General features: G+C 40.3%; 1 protein-coding gene across 1 annotated transcript in view; it reads left to right on the top strand.

The window, feature by feature from the left end:
- The window catches only part of ONECUT2 (one cut homeobox 2), a gene marked incomplete at its 5' end in the record, with an annotated part of 61,933 nt that extends 50,554 nt beyond the window's left edge, over positions 1-11,379 (top strand). The window contains 2 exons of the mRNA XM_080683032.1: positions 3,251-3,344; positions 8,155-11,379. The remainder of the gene's footprint in view (positions 1-3,250; positions 3,345-8,154) is intronic.
- Between the last annotated feature and the right edge of the window lie 4,601 nt (positions 11,380-15,980).

The raw sequence follows: 15,980 nt of genomic DNA, 5'->3' as shown, positions 1-15,980 counted from the left end.
ATTCCTTGTGACTGTGGCCAGTGGAAATGGTTGTTCTATCAAGAGTAGATTGAGCAGCCAAGCCTGCTTGGTTTGATTAGTGATTCTTTGGTATTCTAATCTCAGCATTTCAGTCTTTGGCATCATTGGAAGATGTCTAATCCAAAAGAGGCTGCCTTTGTGGCCTGAGATTTCAACACTGGCCCAAATGAGGGGTAGCCACATACACCCTCTGTGCTCCTGGTGACCTGAGCAAGAGGTCATAATGTAAAAAACCAAGAACTCCCCTCCAAGGACTTTTCATAAATGTCTCACCAGATAATGTCATACTAGAGAGAAATGTGTGTTTTAAAAAATTATTTACGTACATACTTGAATACATGTATGTATCCATATATTTATGTATCAAAATTGTAAGCCCTACCGAATTTCAATTTGTTAAAAAATCTGAAAGGAAAAAAGAATCTCTACAAATTGAAAGGTAATGGAATTTGACCCATGAGTTTCCTCAAGCATTTTTAAATCTTACTTTTAAATTAATAATTTCAGGAAAAAATAATTGTTTGGTCATGTTATAGTTTAGGGTCCGTTTCTTCAATCTAAAAAAAAATTCCAGGCATGCCTCAGCCATCAGCAATGGGAGAAACAGTGTGAAGGGACAGTCCTAAACCAAAATTCACAGTCTTGAGGCACCAGAAGTCCAAAGGCTATTGAGTGGAAAAATACTTTTCTTTATTCTTTACTTCTGTTTTCAATGTGATTTTGGCTCTGGGAATATAATTCTTTCATTCCAGGAAATTTTTATTAAGAGCTAATATTTTTTAAAGGAAAACAGCAACAATAATAAAAACTCAACCCCAATAATAAAGGCTTTTCCAAAATGTAAAATAGTGTGTAGGCTGTACCGTTTACAGGTACCAGCGAGAATGAGTCGGGAAGGACCCAGCCTGACGCTTTCTCTGGAGAGATGAGACCAGTGGCTCCGTAGTATCTCTTTTCCTGCAGGCTCTTGGCAATTATGGACTTAGAAAATGCAAGCTAATTTTCATTCATAGCTAAAGTAAAATAAAAATTAGGAAGGCAAATCTGATACTCACATGTGTGTGTGTATGTATATATATATATATATATATATATATATATATGCATGTTTGTAAGTCAAACAATGTATTTCAAAGCCAAATATAAATATCTTTTAAATGATCAATCATTTTGCCTTGTCTATGCTGGGCACCTACCTATTAATGCCAATAAATTAAAGTTGAACAGATTTTTAAAAATCATTACCACTTGGATAGGGTGGGGGGGACACTTTCCCACTTTTGAAAATATTGGTAGAAATATACAGGTGTCTGTGTGATTGTCATTGTGTCACAATAATACACTTTGCAGTGAACTTGGATTTTCAGGAAGTTGTATAGTAGAAGTTTTTAAAAATATAAAAAGAACAGGCTGGATTCCAGTGTTACTAAAGAATAATGAACTCTATTAAAAAGTAGAAAAAAAGAGATGATATATATGGTCCCAGTTTATACCAAGACCCAGACACAAATAGTGGGAACATAATTATCACAATTCCTAACAGATCAGAGCTGATTTTTTGTTGTTGTTGCTGCTGATGTTTTGTGATTTGGACTTGTTAGCCTAACCAGGAGGAGTGAATGGGGAAATGGTAGATGCAGAAGGGAGAGAGCTGGTGCCTATAACTTTCTGATATTTACCTGCGAGACTGACTAGCTTAATAATTTGGTACCTTTCACTAAGACTAAGTCACCTGTAAAAGAGCAGGAGATCCTAGTTACCAAGAAGGTTACAAAGTCCTTACTAAAGGAAGAAGGGGCACATGAGTTTGTAAAGATCTCACAAGTTAATGACATTGGCTTTAAATATGGATTTCCCAATGCCAATTTTCTACCCTTGATATTTTTCTTGCCAGGGGCAGGAGAAAGGGAGGGTTTGTTTATTTGTTTTAGGAAGTCTTAGAATGCGTTATAAAATACAAAAATAATTATTAAAACAAAATAGGGCTTCACGTAGGTAGACACAAAGCTTAACAAAGGAGGCTGATGGGTGATTGCATGAATCCCACAGGACGGGAAATACTCATTGTTCTCAGATACCAAAATGTCTCTGACAGTCTTGGGCAAGTTAAAACTGGAGCCCGAGCTTTCCTTACAGGTGTTTGAGTTTGCCGACTGGAATTAGCCAGGTAATACCTTTTTAGTCAAGATAATGTGCATAGGAAAAAACACATTGCCACGAGTTTGGTCATCCCATGGAAGTCTTCCACTCTGCCCCATCTTTAGCAGCAGACATTTCAAATAGCATAAACCTTGGTAGATAAGTTTGCCTCAAGCTCACACAGTCTGTCAGCTTGGATGTATACAGGTTTAGATACATCTTTCGACATGTATTCTCATGATGTCCTTATAGCCACACACATTACCTATGCGTGTCTAGACTGTGCACAGATACGTGCGCACAGACATCTCCATACACATCTACTGTCATCTGTTACAATAAATGAATTTTAAATGATCATTTAACATGTATGTAGTATGTCTACAACGTACATGGTTTTCATTATTTATTGTAACATGTAAAACTAAAGTTCAGGGGGAGAAATATCTTCCTTGTGTGCACTTGGAATTACCTTCATTTGGGCACATCCAAGATAAACTCAACTTTCAAGAAACCTTGGATGTTATTTAATCATCTCTGTAAGAATGATACATATGCTTGATTACTTCGGTTGAATAGCTTTATTCTGGATCTCTCATAACTAAAGCTAAATCCAAAGACCTGAAAAGGGGCTAAAAGAATAAAACAAAGAAAAAGAAGGGAAAAAAAATAGCAAAAGAAAGCGCAAATTAATAGGGGAAAAGTGGACTCTGGTTCCCAGGGTTGAGACAATGGTGATGTGGTATTGTGGGGGCTTCGCTAGCTAGAGTTGGGGGGGGGGAAGTGGTGATTATTTTTTCATGCTTGTCACATCTAAATGGTCTTTCTGAGCATAAGTTCTAGAAGTTATAATTTCCTGCTTTACTTTCATTTACACTATTGAAAGAGGTTAATAAATGTTGTCCATCAAAAAATGAAGACAGTCAAAAGAAACATTTTTTTTCTTGTCTCTTTGGGTTATGACCCAACCAGCTATGTAATTAATTTATTTAATTAGTTTTTAGTACAGAAATGTATAGGATGTGGGTAATTATTTAATCATCCTTCCTTAGTTTGATTTTACTCCTTGTGCTTATTTATCAAAATCTAGACCAATCTCTTGAAGGTTAGTTTGCTTTATGAAGCAGTGAAATTCTGTTACAGACGGAAGAAGTACAGGTTACAGGAAAAAAAGAGAAATCAAGGTATGTTTCCTTCTTGAATTAACTTTGAAAATAGTTTAAATAACAATTATTAAATTATTTAATTTAAGTTCGCAGCCTCACCTGGTACCAGGCAAACTTCACCTTTGAATTATTGGGGCCCGCAGAGCCTTCCTAATGTAACTTATTTATTTAACTTATTCAGCATCTGTGAAAGGTGCACTGTATAGTTTATATTTTTTATTTAAAACAACAGAGAGCACTATAGTTTGTTTGTGGTCAGAACAACAGAGCAAAGTCTGTGGACAAGCAATGACTATTCAACTTGAACCTGTGCATTCAGAAAACATAAGCCGAGACCCTGCTTCACCAGCCTGGATTTCGGGGCTTCTATACAGAAACTGGAAAAATACATTTAAAAAATCATAACTGCAAAAAGAGAGAAACCCTTACACTAGCTGCTTCCAAGAATGAACTATGTGTGTGTGTAAAACAACAAAACAGAAAAGGAAAAAAAAAAAAAGCAGAAAAAAAGGAAAAAAAAAAAGGAAAAACTTTCTATTTCTAGTGAGAACCAAAGAAGGCTACCTCACTGACTTTTTCCATTTGTAATTTTAATCGTGTTGAGACACCAAAGATACCAAAGATTCCTTTCTCTGTGCGGTCTGCATTTTGCTTGTGCTCTTTTACAATTTTAACTATTCTCTCTGATGTATGGTATGTACAGCCACAGCTCAGATACCCCAAAGAAAGAATTATCTGTGCGACGGCGGCTGCTAATTTGAGAAGGGATATTTTCTGTGTTTCTCTCGTTTGTTCCCCATTCCTGCCACATGTTCAGGATGCAAATTCAGATGCTGCTGTAATTGAATTCCTTAAATTCCAATGCCAAATGGGTGAAGAAGTCTGGTTGGAAGTGGCCTTCAGTCCTAGCCATGACCTTGTCCTTACTATGGAGCTAAAACGGTAAAGATTTCCAATTACTGGACCATAGAAACTCTAACCACTCAACAGTAGAGCTAGAAGGGAGCTTAGAAATCATTTAGTCAACACTCCCCTTCCCCCGGAGGCCTGGAGGAGTTGAACGCTATGTAGAGGCAAAGGCCTCCTGCTCCAGTGCTAGGCGCTTCCTCTGCAGGAGACAGGCCACACGTTGGCAAAGAGCAGGGTGGCAATCCTTTAGCAATGAGTAGGGCCCGTTCCTATCACTTAACATTTCAGTGGGTAAAAATAGTCAGAGGCATTTCAGTGTTTGTCTAGTTAGAACCTCAACAGAAAGTCACTTATGGTCAGTTGCTATAAAAATGGCCAGCCTTGAAATATGAGGGCCCATCGAGAGGTTTTTGCCTAGGAAGTACACATTGATCCGATGTGATCACTATTGAAGTTCCCCATTACAAAGTGTGCTATACATACACTTTCATTCAATGGGAAGAGAGAGTTTGTTCGTGGTCTGTTGAGTTTAATTATTATGGATATTTTAGGTTAGTATCAGAGAAAAGGAATTTGATCACCGTTTGTACAGGTGACATTTACTAGTAAGCTATTCAGTTTTTGCCTTTTCCTCTTGAATTGTAGGTGTGTGTTTATATTTCATTTCTAGTGAGAGAACATTAAGTCTTATGTCAAGGATTATTTATTGTAAATGACAGATGACCCAAAATTTCAGAGGAATAAACAAGCCAGTTAAGAAATGATTACTTAAAGTTGCTTCTCTCTTCCCTTCTTACTCATGAAATTAGTCTTTTTTTTATTGCATTACATGATTCAGTCACTATTAAGGTCCATTCATTAGAGTGACTTGCATGTTGGCCAATGAATCATTCTCAGCTTTTGAGCAAATGGGTATTAGACATATGCAAAGACCCACCTGTCATTTTACAGCTCTTTATTGAGCACTAGTATTTTGCATTTCACATAGAGATGTAGCTACCTTGAGCTTTTTAAGGGACCATGTAGACAAAGAAGCTAAAAAAGAAAAAGACCAATCAGCGCATGCCTCAACAAAGAGTAGCTAGTAGAGGAATTTAGAAGACAGATGACCGCCTTTAGGAGACTCACTTATCCCCTTTCTGTGCTTTCCAAGCACCAGACTGATTTGCGAAAGTTCCCTCCAATCCAGACAAACTGAAAGCCCCACCATCCCCTATACATGGCAGGCTTGTAGGGCGTTCCTTCCAAACAGCACGTTGCATTGGTTTTCTTCCCCAATTCCTACTGGCGATAGAAGTCTCAGAACACCTGGGAGGCCCACCAGAGATCTGAGCATTCAGCAGCAGAGTGCTCCCCTCTAAGCAAACACCACCTTCCCTTCCTTCCTACCATCAGGCCCCTGCAAGAAGGAACCTAGAGAGAGCGATGGCAGCCTGAACACAGAAAACATCCCCAAGTGGCAGACCCCTCCTCAGCAATCTCCCCTCAGCCTCATGCTTCACTTGCAAAGTGTGACATAACCACGGGACGAGTGCCTTGCTTGAACCAAAGCAACGATTTAGCCAGTCTGGACCTCTCTGTGCTTTTTTTAATCCTTCCTGTGAATACCTCAGCTTCAACTGGGCCTCCATACAGTAAATTGGTGGGCTTATTGTACTGTGGTGCTTTGCAATGCAACCCTGCAAAGAACAAGATTTGTACTAATACCAAAGGTTCTGTCTCTTCCTTCTGCTCCCCGTCCTTCTCCCTTTTCTAGTTCTTCACGGTTCCAAAGCTTTAATATGAACCCTGGGCATGTTGGCAATGCAGACCGCGCAATTCCTTACCGAATTTTCTCAGATATACCTCATAGATAATAGTGTTTAGAGTAATGTTATTATAGCGTATGTAATAAATATTCACTGTTTCTTTTGGTAACTGTGATTTAAAAAAAGAAAAAAGAAAAAAAAAGCTTTATATGTTTTAGGTTGTGCTTTTGTAATAGACAAAAAGGTGCGCTTACAAAAATGTGTGTTCTTTTTTTTTCCCCCCTTTGGATTTTATTTATTCTTGATTGGGGAAAGTTGCAGAATGAGCCCAAAGTTTACAGTTTCATATTTTGCTGAAGAAACAATCTGTGTTCATTTGCTCTGTTGAAAAAAAAATATTATTTTCTACATTTGTGCTACTTGGTCTGAACAATTAATTGTTCTGTGTTAACAGTGTAGTTTTATAATTAGCAACTGCCAATCAGTGCTATAAGTTTATGCATGAGGCTAAAAACTTAGCAATGTGATGCATTGTGGTCTTAATAGCAACATTTCATTTTGAACTAGATCGTCCTTCCCCTTTGGTTCAATGGACTTTATTTATGCATGGGCGCCAATCGTTTGTTAGCAGTTGTGGAACAGTTGTGTATACATTAAACTGTGAAAATGTACACAGTTCAGCCTCAGGCAGTGGTAACATTGGTTTTCATGGGAGATGTCTCACCTCGAAAATACCTTTACATCTGTTGGAATTTCAAAATGAGTCAGTTGAACTGGGTTCAAATTTTATGAGAACGGTCATTCCAAGTTTGAGTTAGCCAACTTGTTGTCCACAACTGGGATCCTTGTGACACAGCTGTCTCATGCTGTGCAAGAGGGGTTTGGAAACAAGCATTGAAAACAACTCAACTCTGCATTTTCAGTCTCCACAAAAGGGCATCATTTTGGCTTTATGTTCATGACCTCAGACCTAACTAGCCATGTGCATGGAGATGTGAATCCATCTAGCTCTCCCCTCTCCTGACTCTCTGTTTGGGAGTGGCCACTTGGATTATGCTTGGTTTCTTCTAGTATTTTGTTGTCAGGTCAAATTCCCAATAGAAATTCAAATGACATCTATATCAATAATTATTCTATGGCTTTTTATTGTTTTGTCCATTCTCCTGGACAACTCCACCAACTATTCCAGTGATTTTGGCAAAAATAGATGACCATTCCCTACAACATCACCTGTGCGGCCATATCGTGGTTCTTCTTCCCTAGAGTCGGAGAGGACTCTAAATTGCTCTTTCCTGCCCAACAATACAACATCTATACTAAATGGGGAGTGGAAGAAGTTTTGAATTCCTGTTTCAGAAAACCATCTTGCTTTAAACTCCCTAGTTATCTGAGGCTCGAGATCTCAAAAAGTATTTTTCATTTGCAAATGAAAACTTGTTCTTTCTTATATTTTGGTTCTGAGCAAACTTGTTCTTTCTTATATTTTGGTTCTGAGACCTACTCTCAAGTTTCATACCTATTTCCCAAACCAAAATGTTGACATAAAGCCAAATCAACTGCCAAGCACACTTTGCATAGGAGAGTGCAGCCCCGAGTTGGGAAAGCAGCAACCTGCTATGCAAAACATTGGAAACCACCAACAGTAGAGCATTCCTATTTCCTGTCGATGAGACAGCGCTGGGAATTCATTTTCATTAATAACACAAAGGAACTTTTTTTTTGGCCTTATAAAGTAGATGGTGATAATGAAAGCTTTGTAATAGTCTTTTTTTATTTTTCCCCTTATTAACCTGCCAAAGATGGGAATGGATACAAGAATTTTAAGTTGGCTTTTGTAAGACAGTTAATGATTGTAATCGTGTTTAATCTTCCAGAAAACTTTATGTGTTCTTCCGCAATAAACTGAATTGATTATTTGTTTCAGTGAAGTTTTCACACTCACAAACCCACAAACTATTCCTCTTGATGCAGGTGTTGTAGTATCTACAAGGTTCAAATGCATTTTCCATCCAAAGTAAACAGAGGAATGTCTGAGACATGAAGGTGCCCTGCCCTTTTTATTATAAGCAACGCACGGGTCTGGTCCACTAGAATTTGCCAAGAAGTCTTGTCATATGAAACTCGAGGTATATTTTGTTATGCCATCCTATGTCTTTTTTTTTTTTTTTTAGACTTTGTGGAAAGTGATATGTTGAATCAAGTGTAAGCTGAGTTTTCCAGACAACTGAAGTAGCTACATCGTGAATGTTATTTTGTTATTAAAGGGTTTTTACTCAATGCTTTGTGCCCGTGGGTGTCCTTTTCCTTGGAGACACAGAACTGTGGGATTACCTCAGTGTGGCCTGGATTTCGCTCCTGTCTCATGGTGGGAATGTGGGCCCGGCCTGGGGAATGGAAGGTCATGAGCTAGAAAGTCAATGTTGGCTCTAGGAGGAGATCTCCATAACTATCAGCTTTAAAGAGAGCTGGGCCCAAACTTTCCAACCTCACTCTCTCTTGGCCCCAGCACTTCTCCGGAATCCCTTGGCCTTGAGCACATGCCAGCATGAAGGCAGGCCCCAATTCTTACAGAAAGGCAGGAAGAGAAAGCAGTAATCCTCAGTCTTCTGTGGCCCAGCAGGCAGGCACCTTCCCCCAGGCTGGGCTCCACCAGCCAAGGTGTGGGCAGCCAACTGTTGGCTTCACCTGCGCCATCGCTGAGGGTGTCTTCCTCCCCCTTAACTACTGCAAAGGGTCCAGGTCCCCACAGTCCAGGGGGCTCTTCCAAACCAACCCCCATCACACTTGCTGTGCATTCTGGCTTAGCTATTTCATCTATAATTTGTGCAGAGGATTGTTTGGAAAACAAAGAAAGGCATGGATGGGTTTTTCTGTGATTTTGTTTCTAATTTATATCTTAGCTAGTCCCAGGTCTTTGATCTGGAAAAACACAAGAAGGAAAAGGAGACCTCACTGCCTCATGCCTTGCCACTCTCTCAGGGGCCATGCACACTGCGCATGCTGTGGATCTTTCTTAGGCGACAGGCTGGACCACAGCTACTGAGCCAAGAAAATGGCCCGTCAATGCCTACTTTATCACTGCTTGAAAGACTTCTTCAAAAAGCTATACAACTTGGGGTTTCTTCCCATTTTCTTTGCTTTGTCTCAATTTGGCATTTAGCTTAAGAGTCAGTTTTCTGTCAAGGGGAGTTTTTGTTTGTTTGTTTGTTTGTTTGTTTGTTTGTTTTAATCCTCACCTGAGGCTAATTTTCCACTGATTTTTAGAGAGAGTGGAAGAGGAAGGGAAAGACAAAGAGAAATATCGATGTGAGAGAAACACATCAATTGGTTGCCTTCTGCACGAGCCCCGACCAAGGCCCAGGCTGGGGAGGAGCCTGCAACATGTGCCCTTGATCGGAATCAAACTCAGGACCCTTTGGTCTGCAGGCCGATGCTCTCCACTGAGCCAAACCGGCTAGGGCAGGGGGGAGTTTTGTTTTCAGATTATGACAGGGAACCTGGTGAGGAAGGTTAAGTATTCAAAGACTGTTGGCTGAGTAATTGTATCATTAACAGATACTTCCTTGAAGCTAAATTATTTCCTTTCTTTACTATGTCATTTTGTGTTACAAAAGTCTAAATGGTACCAGCAAACTTCTTATCATGAAAGGCTATATGACATCTGGCAAACTGGAATTCCTGAAATAAGAAGACAACCTTCGTACTGACAAAATGATAACATCTAAGCTTGGCAGGCAGAGACTGAGATGGTAACAGGCATAATCTTTTGTTGTTGTTGTTAATCCTTACCCAAGGATATTTTTTCCATTGATTTCTAGAGAGAGTGGAAGGGAGGGGGGAAGAGAGAAAGAGAGAGAGAGAGAGAGAGAGAGAGAGAGAGAGAGAGAGAGAGAGAGAGAGAGAAGCATAGATGTGAAAGAGACACATCAATTGGTTGCCTCCCGCACATCCTCTGACCTGGGCCAGCGATTAAGCCTGCAACCCAGGCACATGCCCTTGACCCAGAATTGAACCTGGACCCTTTGGCCCGCAGACCGACGCTCTAACCACTGAGAACACCATCCAGGGCAACAGGCATAATCTTGGTTCTGGTTTCTCTTCCAATTCATATCTCCAATCACCAAATCTTATTCTCTTCCCATCCCCGCCCCCAATCCTAGAGCACTCCAGTCTCTTCTCCCCTGGGCTAGGATGCCAAAGAATTTCACGGGCAAAGATAATTCAGGGTTGACCAACATTTCAGTTAGTTCTCTTCTTTACCCTTTGCTTTTCTCAAAGAAGCTGTGTTTCTGGACTGCAGAGAAAGAGCCTGGCCTTTTTTATTTTTCCATCCTTCCTCTTCTGATCTTTCTTCCCATGTTAACATTTTCTTAGTACAGGAACTGTAGATTCTTTCTTGGTCAATGAATTCTTACTAGAGAAACCATCCTCCCACCAAAGGGAGAACATGTTTCTTTCATTGACTGTTGTTCTCCAGATTGAGTCAGTCCTTTTTATTTCACATGCTGGCCTGTGGGGCTTGAATCCTTGCTTCCAATCCGGTGGTAACTTTATAATTTTAAAGAGGACTAAAATGAGGGAAGGGAGGAAGAGGGAAAGAAGAGAATTTGCCCCAGCTCTGTTTAAAGTTTAAAACGGAAAGAAGAGAGCCTTTAAGCCCCAGGGAAATGGCTACACGGTGGTTAACCTTCCCTGTGACAGCCCATGCTCTGCCACATGGCTTCTAGGTCAGTTCTTCCAGAAACCCAGCCCATTAGTAGAAATCCAGCTCCTTTCCCTGGGTCTCTATCCAGATTCCAAGGGGACAAGAGATCAAAGAGTCACATGCACAGCTCTGGTCCCAGTTCCTGGCTTTTACAGATGTTATTTCCGAGAAAATCAGAGAGGGGGACTTAAACTTTCATTTTTTAGTCAATCTCTTTGACATCACCTCTCATACTTAAAATCAGGAAAACACGCCTATCAAATTGCCATTCGGTTCTGTTTTGAAAAAGAAAACCCTAGTTCATCCACATTCTTATTTTCTTTTCACCCTGAGCTAAATTTCCAAAGTATAGTATAACCTAGATTTTGCCCCATCTCAGACATGTTAAGTCAGACTGTGCTGAAAGATTTCCCAGGGATGGTCAACAAGGTATATGTTCAGTGGCTGCCCTGAAATTCTGCTGGGGATGAGGATAACATACCATTAGCAGGGGGGGGCTCCTTACCCCTTGATAAGCTCCCAGTTTTGGGGAAGATGTCTTTGAATGTTAATTGCATTTTCAATTTGCTTAATTCCCACCCTAATGTTTTGTCTGCAACACTGCTTACACTGGATTCTTTCTATTTTTATTCCTATCATTAAATGGTAGTGCTGTAAATTCTGCAATTAATGTCAAATAAACTGCTTTCATTCATTGACCATGGCTCAGTCGGCTTTTTTCTCTTTTCATGGAAAGGATGAAGCATCTTACCCCACCCCCCTCCCCAGCTACTGTATCCCACCGTGGTTCCTTAAAGGACAGGAAAGTTGTCTGCTTGGTAGGAGTGCAACCTCTTACCTCTGCCAGGATGCAAGGCAGATTTTATAATCAAATCTCTCATTCATGTTAACAATCACAAATGGTTAAGGATGTCCCCGTAAGACTGCCTTTTTCTTAATCCATCAAAACTTTAGAGATAACTTATCCTAAAATTATCCTTGTACAGATTTCAAATGAGCTCACATGTGCTAAAGCAAAAAGAGGATCACACTATTGCCACCATATGGAATAATCAAGAAAAACAAACAAATTTGGGGCTTCCCATGGAATCTAAGCTGTGCCACAAATTAGTTATATGGCTTTGAATAAGTCATTGAACTCTCTAGGCTTCAGTCTCTCCTACAAGGTTAGGTTGGGATAGGTTATGTCTAAAGTGCCTTGCATTTTTTTGTCAAAAAATATTTTGAAGGTATTTTTATTTTTAGTATAGGTCACATCTTGGCTTATTATTTTCTCTAAGTTAATGCATTAAAGAATTCTTTTATTTGCTTTAAACTTAAATATCCCCAAGCTTCAAAGGAGTTCTATTAGGTAAATTTTGATCTAAGTGAAAGACCCACCTATAATTCAGTTCATGAAGTACTAAGTGCCTTTATCTAGACAGTGGTTTTCAATTCTGAATATACATTAGATTCACCCAGAGAGCTTTTTTGTTGTTGTTAATCCTCACCTGAAAGTATTTTTCCATTGATTTTTAGAGAGAGTGGAAGAGAGGGAGAGAGACAGAGAGAGAGAAACATTGATGTGAGAGGGACACATCAATTGGTTACCTCCCCCACACACCCTGACCAGGGCCGGGGATCGAGCCTGCAAATGAGGTACGTGCTCTTGATCCCAGGACCCTTCAGTTTGCAGGCTGACCCTCTATCCACTGAGCAAAATTGGCTAGGGACCAGAGAGCTTTTAAAATATACTGAAACTTAGGTCCCATCCAACCAATCGGATATGACCTCAAACATTTGTGTATTAGTTAGCTTTTGCTATATAACGCCACACTAAACCATAGCGACTTAAAAGAAATACCATGGTTATAGCTTACAATCCTGTTGGTTGTCAGTATGGGCTGGTCTTAACCGGGTGGTTCTTCTGGTCTTGGCTGGGCTCACTGGTACATCTGCAGTCAGCTCCCCAGATGCCTGGGACTGGCCAGTCTAAGATGGCTTTTGTTTGGACAGCCTTTCAGGCCTAGGCATGGAACTGGTACAGTTCCTTCTGCCATATCCTATTGACCAAAGAAAACCATTATAGGCCCAGCACCAATTCACAGATGCATGAGTGGAAAGAGACTCCACCCTTAATGGAAAGAACTGCCCAATCACATTGCCATAGTGAATTACTATGGCCATTTTTTTTTTTTTTTTGCAAACTACCATAATTTCTATTTTTGAAAGCTCTCCTAGAGATTCTAGAGTTCAGTAAATTTGTAAAACACCAGTGAATTAAAGCATTTGAAACGCCACTGAATTGAAGGCATTTGAAAGAGTTGGCACAGATAAGCACTGGGGTTGTGGGGGAAAATGGAGAAAAAGTAGGCTGTACAGTGGTACTATTAAAGATAGCTACCATTTTAAAAAGGAAATCTGAGAATGGTGGTTACAATATGGGGAGGATCTGGGTGCGGGAGGGCAAAGAGGGTAAAGGGGGGTTAAATACTTAGTGACAGAAGAGACTAGACTTTGGATGGTGAGCACACAATAGAGTATATAGATGTCATATTATAAAGTTGCATACCTGGAATTTATATACTGTTATTAATCAATGTTACCCCAATACATTTAATAAATAAATTTTTAAAAGTCTGAGGCTCTGAGAGGTTAAGTAACTTGCCCTAAGTAACACAGAAGCAGAATCAGGATTTAAACTCAGAATCAGCAGCTTCAAAACCCACCTGGAAGTACATTAAAGTGCCTATTGCAAGGGAGAGAGCCATTTCATGGCACTTGTGGCAATGCCTATCTGTGAATACCAAGTCATAAGGTATTACTCAACAATTAGCCTTGACAATAGAGGTGTAACTAGTAGAAAAATAAACTTGTTTATTTTGCCCTAAAAAGACTATTCATAAAAATCGTCATGAACTAAGTGTGAGGTCATACGCAACATTTAGGTTCTTTACAGTAGTTAATAATAGCCACCCAAAGGCTTTGAAATGGGTAAAAGCTACCTACTTCCCCCAAACTGCCGGCCAGATTTTAAAGAAAGTGAAATAACAGATTCTGTTTCCCAGATCAGGCACAAAATACTATGCAAACCACATACTGTGTAAGCTCAATGCAGTCTGAGGTCTCTGTACTGTTGGGAGCATTAAACACACTCCAGATAGACCAACACACCCTTGGTTAGGACAACTTGCTGACCCAAGAGTGAAGCTTGAACAACTGATACACACCGAACGATCTGTGCTAAGATCCGCTAAAATAAGTCACAATCATTACAACAAAAGTCCATGTTAGCCCAGTTGGTTTGGCTCAGTGGTTGAGCATTGACCTATGAACAAGGAGGTCACAGTTTGATTCCCGGTCAGGGCACATGCCCAGGTTTTTGGCTTGATTGCTAAGTGGGGGAGGGGCATGGAGGAGGCAGCTGATCAATGATTCTCCCTCATCATTGATGTTTCTATCTCTTTTTCCCTCTCCCTTCCTCTCTGAAATCAATAAAAATATATTGGAGGGGGTAAAGTTCATGTTTTATCTATATCCCATGTCAGAGAAGATTGGAGAGTATGTTAATTTTTAAATAAATAACAATACTTTGTATTTTTAAAAATACTTTTCTAGTCATTCACTTTTTTCATCTCAGTTTCCTCTGTCGTGCAGGTATTATTCTTATTCCCATTGAATAATTAAGGGCTAAGACTTTAAATCATCTTTTTTTTATTGTAAAACAAGAGTTTATTACTTGGCTAAGTAAGTTGATCTTTGGAAAAGTGTACAAGTGCTTTGAAATTAAATCATCTTTTTCATACCCATCTCATAACAACACTTCTATATGACTATGTGCTATGCTCTAGACATTATGGTAAACACTTTACATGGTTTATAACATCTTGTTCTCCCAACTACATTTTGAAGCAAGTGCTATAATTACAAAGGAAGGAACTGGGGTTTAGAGAAGTCAAGTAACTTGCTACAGGTCCCACACTAGGCAGCCTGATTCATTTGTGTAGTTTCCTTCAGTTAATGGCAGAGCTTGTGTTCTTTCAACAGGAAGTCCTGATTTCTAAGCAGAGAGGGGGAGGGGTTAAGGTAGACAGCTCCAACATCTCCACAAAATGGGTTTACAGTTGTGATACTGTGGTTTATGGCTACCCAGAGCTTGCTCACATTTCCAAATCTTCATTTCACTCTTGGGGAACTCCATCCAGGTCATGGGCATGGAACTTCATGGAGCTGCCAGCCAATTATTTGGGACTCCCCAGACCACACAGCGGCTTAATACAGCAATACAGCACCCCCTAAATATGCTTTAATACCCAACTCAGAAAAAAAATCAAACCAACAAAAAAATAATAAACAGTCATCCATTCAATAACACACATATATGCACACATTCTCATTCACACACGTGTGTGCAGAGCAGGTCCTCAGCAAAATCCTGAGGCAGATGAAATTCATCTTTGATGGCCTTTCCTTGTGTTTTTGGGTTCTCCCCACAGGCCCTCATGCTGAGCCCCATCCTGGCCTGCCCTCCCAAGCCAGGATACCATCACAAGCTAATGAGTAGCTGGGCTTGCAAAACTGTACCCAGGGTAAGGAAGGATGGGATGGAGACACCAAACCCCCTTCAGGGCAGGAAAGAAGTCAGGGAGGGTGGGTTGGCAAAAACAATGATTTTTTTAAATCCATTTACTGGTCATTCCTGAGAACTTTGAAAGTTACCAACCTATAGAAAGTGAAATGGATTCTGCAGGGGTCCTCAAACTTTTTATACAGGGGGCCAGTTCACTGTCCCTCAGACAGTTGGAAGGCTGGACTATAGTTAAAAAAAAAAACAAACAAAAAAACTATGAACAAATTCCTGTGCGCACTGTGGGCCCAGGATGAGTCGGTTGCTAAGCAGGACAGGCAGCGGCACCCGGCAGGCCGGATAAACGTCATCGGCGGGCCGCATGTGGCCCGCGGGCCATAGTTTGAGGACGCCTGCGAGTGTTTCTGTTCAGCCAGAGGAGGGCTTAGCTTTGTGCTTCTAGCCTCTCCCTCAAGCCTGATTAAGGCAACCTGTGCTTCCCAGTTGCCCCATTATTTTCACAGGTACCTTTGGCTTCTCACATTCCAAATCAAACTCCGTTTTGGAAATGCTAGTCATTACCCAGAAATTTGGGAAGTTTTGCTTACTCCCTGTGTGAAGTTTTAGGGAAAAAAGAAGTTTATTTTCCCCTCTAGGCTTATTTTTACTCAGTTGAAGTCATTGGAGACAGCATACAGTTTGCATTTTTAGCAGACCACTTTGGAACGAGCTGGCACACTGCAGTT

Source organism: Plecotus auritus (genome assembly GCF_963455305.1).
Source record: "Plecotus auritus genome assembly, chromosome: 8".
Classification (NCBI taxonomy): Eukaryota; Metazoa; Chordata; class Mammalia; order Chiroptera; family Vespertilionidae; genus Plecotus; species Plecotus auritus.
This window is presented reverse-complemented; position numbering and strand designations above follow the sequence as displayed.